The sequence below is a fragment of the Psammomys obesus genome, unplaced genomic scaffold (genome assembly GCF_907164565.1).
Source record: "Psammomys obesus unplaced genomic scaffold, mPsaObe1.curated_primary_1811, whole genome shotgun sequence".
NCBI classification, from domain to species: Eukaryota; Metazoa; Chordata; class Mammalia; order Rodentia; family Muridae; genus Psammomys; species Psammomys obesus.
The window spans coordinates 11,580,201-11,587,693 of NW_026585797.1; positions in this window are offsets into that span (position 1 = coordinate 11,580,201).

Here is a 7,493-nt window from a genome sequence, read left to right on the forward strand (position 1 = left end):
ATGTTTTATGGAGTATGCTCTTTGCACATAACATGAAAGGTTCAAGTTTGTTTCCTCACAGAGTTATTAGTCAGAGCTGCTGGCCTAATTCTGAGTTGACTGATTCCATTTTCACATATTGAAATCTTTCTTCCTAGGAAGGGAAGGAACTAAACATGACAATTTTATCTGTACTTTGCAGGTTGCTTGTATAACAATTTTAGAGATCATTCTTCAAAGAAGATTAACTGACATGGGCATCTTGTCAATTTCCAAATATTAAACAACTGTCTGTGGGCTACCTCAGGACTAAATATGGAGAAATGCAGGTGCTTGCATTCTTAGGAAATTTTGCTTAAAATATCAGTAATGGAGACTTTACAATTAGTGGCGCCAGTAACTGTGGAGGTAGGGGAAAGCTTGAGGAGTCAAAGGCTTCTTTGATCAATTGAAACATGTTATGGTTTACTGCAATACCAATCGAAATGTGGGCAAGCATGTTGTTGCGGAAATATCTAGAATTTCCCTCAAAAGCTTAGGAGTTGAAGACAGTGTCCATCATTAAGTCCTGTTAGGATGCGGTCGACCATGTGGAAAATTGTACAATGTTGTAGATACGATTTTGCCATTGTGAAAGCAATTTGAAATATGTGTTTTAGACCTAGTCTCTTACACATCATCACTCTTTTTATCACCCTTACTTACTTGTCTCTGGACACTACAAATTGAGCAGCCTTTCCTCTATCATACCACATACCTTGATCTACTGCTGAATAAAAAAAAAAAAAGTGTGATTGTGGACCCAAAACTCTGAAACCATGAGCCAAGATCAATCTTTTCTCTCTAAAATTTAGAAATACTAACAGAAAGTTTAAAATTACATGTACAGTCTCACTCACTGACACTCAGTCTCTCCTTAGGTAACTGCTGGCCACATGGACCAGAAAATCAGGTAGTTGATTTCCACTCTCTTTCACATCCTCCAATTCCAATTCCCAACTTGGTAATTAGCAACTTGCTTTGTCCTTTTCTTCCTCTCTATCCCCATTCTAAAGGGGCTAAACAAATCTTCTCCAACACCATTCCTTTCTCAACCCATGACTTTATGTCACATGTCAAACCTAAGGCAGTCTTTTCCTATACAGTAAAGCTGCCGATGGAATCAGGTAAGCTATTTTCACTCTCATTCTGGTGCTCCAATTCCAATCCTCCAGATTTATTTATGCCCATCTTTGTAGCAGATGAACTTGCTGCAGAATCTCTGTTTTCCCATACCCCATTCTCAGGGAACTAAGTAAGTGTCCGCCTACTTCCTTCCTTCCTCTCTCCATCCATTTATGTCATCTCTTAACATCCCAAGATTTTGTAAATTCACAGGCCATACCAGTTCAGGCAGGGTATTTCACCCTTCTCCAAGAGTTAGTCTTCCTTTCTTCTGTGGACAGTTTTAGCCCACCTTTCCCCACAAGCCTGTCAGCATTCCTGCATATCAGCTCCCAATAAGTATAAAGAAATTGTGGTACATTTATTCAGTGAAATACTACTCAGCTAATAAAAAAAAAGAAATCATGACATTTTCATGCAAATGGATGAAACTAGAAAAGATTATCCTAAGTGTGGTAACCCAGATGCAGAACAACGCACATGGTACGTATTTACTTATAAGCAGCATAGAATATTAGACCTATAGAACAGGATAACTACACTATAATCCACAGACCCAAAGAAGCTAAGTAACAAGGAGGGCCCAAGGCAGCATGCCAGAATGTCACTCAGAAGGGGAAAGAGAATACACAGCAAAAGTGGATGAAGAGAGGAAACTTGGCAGTAGATGGAATGGAAGAGGGAAACAAGGGTGGAGACCAGATTTGGGAAGAACAGGAGTGGAAGGTGAGAGGACTGGGAACAAGAAGGAAAGCTGCAGGGGGACATCTCTGTCAAGCTGGAGGCCTGTGATAGTGTAGGCTCCTGGGAGGATAAGGGTATGAATCTAGCTGAGACTCTTAACAGTGGAGGGCATGAATACTGAAGTGACCATCTCCTAGCCAGACAGGACTAACGGAAGGAGGGAAACAGCAAACCAACCACAAATACTTTGATCCAAAAATTACCCTACCCACAGAAGTGCATGAAAATATAAAGAGGGAACAAATTTTGAGGGACTGTCCAGCCAATAACTGGGCCAACCAGAGACCCACCCTATGGTAAAAAGCCAGCCCCTGACACTATTAATGATGTTCTGCTCTGATTGTGGACAGGAGCCTAACTTGACTGTCATCTTGGAGGTTCCAGCTAGCAGTGGATTGAGACTGATGTTTAAGTGTCTTAAAGTATTGGGAAAACATTAGAAGATGGAAACAACTCTCATGCTCATGAATCAATAGGATTAAAATAGTTAAAATAGGAAATTTATCATCTTTATTTGGAAATTTAAAATATTCAAGATAGCTAAAACAATCCTTAATAATAACAGAATTGTGGGGGGTATCACCATCCCCAATTTTACATTATACCACAGAGATATGGTCATAAAACAGCATGGTATTAGCATAAAAACAGGCACTTTAATAAATAAAACTTACCCGAAGGCCCAGCTGTTAGTTCACACACTCTTGAATACCTAATTTTTTAAAAAGAAGTTAGAAGACACATTTAAAAACAGACAGTATCATCATCTAAAAGTTCTTGTCAAACAGGAAGGCTGCACATAGAAAAATGTATATAGACACATATATATAATATCATGCATGAAATTAAACTCCAGATGGACCAAAGACCTCAACATAAGACAGGTGTGCTGTATTTGGTAGAAGAGTCAAAGGGAGGGACTTTGGGAACAGAATACTGATACCACAAGCACTAAAAACAAAAATAAATAAATATGACATCATGAAACTAAAAGGCTTCACTGTGGCAAAGGACACTGCCATTCTGACAAAGTGTCAGGCGACAGAAATGTCCTCCTAGTACAGCACCTACAGAACTCATTGACTATGGAGAAGTTGAGCTGGCATCTACTTAGAGTCTTCACCTCTAGGGAGTACTATTCATGGTACCTTAAGGTTTTCTGAAGGCTACTAATGTAAACAAGTAAACACCAGCCCAGATACAAAACGTTTGCTATGTAGCTGTGACCTGCCCGCAGGATGCACGAGTGTGACAGTGGCACAAGCTTGTGGGAGCAACCAACCACCATCACTATGGATTCAAGGCACACTCCATGAGATGGGAGCCATTCCCAGCACTGCTTGTGCGGCCAAGAACATAGACTGGAGAGGCTAAAGGTGTAGGGGAAAACCAAATACTACAGGTTACAAATGGAAAGTAGCAGTGGAATGATCTCTAATGATATTATGCTAGGCTCATATATTAGTGTCTTTCTCAGCCACCGTATAGAAACTTGATACTGCAGTAGTTGAGAACAAACACAGAGACCCACGGCTAGATGATGTGCAGAAAAAAAACATAAGCTCCCTTGGAACATTCCTATTAAGGATGTCTGTCAATTTGCTCCTTGAAATCTCAGGAGTCAGAAAGATTGTAAGAGCCAGAGGGGGGAGGGAACACCAAGCAAATATGGCCTTCTAAACCCAGTGGGACAGGCGCACATTTGAACTACAGTAGAGACTGTGGCAACAGGTACAATGCCTGCACACGTCTAGGTCTAATAGGGTACTAGCGCTGAAAGAAAGTGAACTCAGTCCCAAATCCCTAACCCGGAAACTATCTCTCCTTCATAACCAGTCTCAGAATGAAAAGTCATTTTCTCCTTTGGATTTTCACTGGCATATAAATCACTTTTAAAGCTGGGCATCAAGTCATCAGGCCATCAAGTAGATGGTCAATACTAAATGAACTCATTGGATGTTTTGGAGGATTTCTTGACTCAAAATGCTTTGTCTAGACATTTATTTTTCTTTTCTTTTCTTTTTATTTTACCCTAATAAGATTTTTTACTTAGGTTATTATGGTTTCTGATATTGTGGATTTTCGTTTTTGAGATTTCAGTGTTTGCTAGTGTATGTGTCTCTATATATATGTCTTTTGCTTTCCTTTGGGTAATTGTTTGTTGGTTTTGTCCTACTAAATCTTTTTTTATTTTAATTTTGTTCTTTTTTTTTTAGATGTCTGTTAGTTTTCTAATGAATGGGTGCAAGTAAGTATGGATTTGAATGGGGGGGGGGATGATCTGGGAGCACTTAGGAAGAGGAAACCATAACCAGAACACGTTTTATCAAAAAAATCTACTTTAAAAAAATACAGCTAAAATATTTACATCATGAGTAAATTCAATGTAAAGTAGAGGCTATAAATAATAGCAGCCTGTTATCATTATATACAAGCTTCAATTGTAGCTCTGCTGGTAGGAGGTCTTGATCATAATGGAGGCTGGGGAATGTATTCGGACAGATATATGGAAGTCCTTGGACCTATTTTCACTTTCACTGTGAGCTTGAATTGCTATAAAATAACCATAAGAAAAAAAAAATGAGACAAAGTTGCAGATTAAGAACCAAAAAAAAAAAAAAGGTCATTTTTCCTCAGTATAGAGTTCTACCGGTTTTCAAACCATTCACAAAATTTCACTAAACAAGCGTCATAGACTTAGTTACAAAATACAAAACTATATATTTGAAAAGTAAAAATTTGTCAATACCGTGGGACATGAACATATATGAAAGTAATAAAACTGAAAGTAAAACTAAGTCTTACCATCTCCTCCATCTTTCATAAGATTTCCTGAACTCCACCCAAAGTTTGGCTATAAGTCTCATCATCTCCTCTGATACCCTGCAGGGTAGAACCTTTCAGAGGCCCTCTGTGGCAGGCTCCTGTCCTGTTGCCTGTTTTCTCCTTCTGATGTCTATCCTCTTTGCCTTTCTGAAAGGGGATTGAGCATCTTAGCCAGAGTCCTCCTTCTCGATTAGTTTCTTTAGATGTACATATTTTAGAATGTTTATCCTATATTATATATCTAATATGTACTTATGAGTGAGTAAATATGCTGTGTGTCTTTCTGTTTATGGGATACCTCACTCAGGATGATCTTTTCCAGTTTGCACCATTTGCCTGAAAATTTCATGATTTCCTTGTTTTTTATTGCTGAGTAATATTCCATTGTGTAAATGTACCACAATTTTTGTATCCGTTCCTCAACTGAGGAGCATCTGGGTTGTTTCCAGATCCTGGCTATTACAAATAAAGCTGCTACAAACATGATTGAGCTCCACAAGGAGAGCAATAGAACCAAAAAATCTGGACACAGAGGTCTTTTCTGAGACTGATACTCTAAGCAAGGACCACTCATGGAAATGGCCTGGAACTCCTGCATAGATGTAACCCATGGCAGTTCAGTATCTAAGTGGGTTCTATAGTAATAGGAACACGGAATGTCTCTGATATGAACTGATTGGCCTGCTCTTTGATCACCTCCCTCTGAGGGAGGGGAAGCTTTACCAGGCCATTGAGGAAGACAATGCAGCCACTCCTGATGAGACCTGATAGACTAAGATCAGAAGGAAGGGGAGGAGGACCGCCTCATCAGTGGACTTGGGAAGGGACATGAGTGGAGAAGGAGAAGAAAGGGTGAGATTGGGAGGGGAGGAGGAAGGGAGCACCAGGGGGGACACAAATTTAATAAACTGTAATTAATAAAAAAGTTATAAAATAAAGAAAGTAAAACCATAGTCCATGAAAGAAAATTTTACAAACTGAATTACATAGAAATTAAAAAACGTTTTCTCACACCAAAGTCCCATGAAAAGGATAAATAAGAGCATTTACAAAGTCTACATGTAGCAGAGTAATTATAGGCAGAACAGGAAAGGAACTTAGAAAAGTATGTTAAACACACACACAAAACAAACAAACAAACAAAACCTAAGTAATGAGGGACTGAAGAGACTGGGAGGTGCTTAAGGATACTTGTTGCTCTCTCAGAGGATCTGTGTTCCTAGTACCCAAATGAGTAGACTCAGACTTCAGGAGAATATCTTCCTTCTCCTGGCTTGCTTAGGCCCTCACATGCATGTGAGCATACACACAAAGAAACACACACACACACACACACACACACACACACACACACGTAAATAAAAACAAAATACATCTTAAAACTCCACTTTTAAAATAAATGAATGAATGAATATTTCACTGATGAAGATACCCAGATTAAAATGAGCTCATTATGTGTTCAAATTATCACCTAGTCTGTAAGTATTAATTAAGAGTAAGATTATGTGTTGCTACGTGACTATAAAAACAACAAAAAATATTTTCAGAATATGGCAATATCAACCACTCATTAACATGTGGACAAAGGAGATCACTCATTCAGTTCTTCTGAGAATGGAAGATGATATTGCCACTTTAAAATACTTCATGTATCTTAATTAAAAAAGGACATGCACATCTCTTGAGACAAAGAATTCCTATGTGCAATTATTCATTGTCAATGGAACATTACATGGAAACAAAGTCAACAAACACGTGTTTATAGAATATGAGAAACTGATAGATTCTTGGCAGATGCTAACTCTGGTACTCACATTAGAAAAATCCTCACCATTAAAGTTCACTAGCAATAGGGAAAGGTAGATACAACCATGTCTGAAAGTTTTGCTAACCATTAAAGCAAGTACTTTAGGACTACTTCACCATAAAACCTTTAAGAAAGAATCTTGCCATTACTCTGTGGGCAATAGGTTCTCATTGTACATACATACATAATTGGTTTTATTGAACAAGAGGAACACAGAAAATAAGAGTCCACATTACCACAGGCAGTGATGATGATAGACAGTGTTTCTGGGTATGAGTCTGTATCTCCAAATGTCTCCAAAATAGTGCCTAGTGAACCAAAGGCAGTGCCTCTTTTCTAGTCTTTACTACTGAGAAGCAGTCCTTGTGTTCATACAGCGAAATGGAGAAGATTTGTCTTTAAAAATAAGCAGGTGGTGTTTACACATTTTGAAATACATATGCATATGTGCACATAACAATTAATTAAAAAAGAGGTCAAGTGTTTGAAAGAGAGCAAGGAGAAGGTTTGAAGGGAAAGGAAGTGATGTAATTATCTCAAAAAATTAAAACTATTTTAAAATGATGGTAAGGGGATTAGAAGAAAATGAATTCTAAGATACCCAGAAGTAAACATTAACATGAAAGGAATAATTAAGTTAACAGCCACCATGTAGCAAATGCTTTCTCAATGTCTGACCTGCTTTAAAGGGCTTTATGATGTTCCTTAATTCATCTGGTCTGACAGCATTTCAATGTGGATAGGGCTACTTTTGTTTTTTTCTATTTTGTTTTGTTTTGTTTCTCTCATGGTTCAGGTGAGATAATGAGGTATGAGAAATATAGTAAACACTAGTTAAGGAAAGAATACTGCAAGACTATCCATGAAGTACAGTTCAGAACCTTCCCCACTGAAACTTGGACTGTTCATGCTCTCCATCATAATTTCCTGTACCCTCTTTCATGGTGGGTTTCTCAGATACACCCCCCATTCC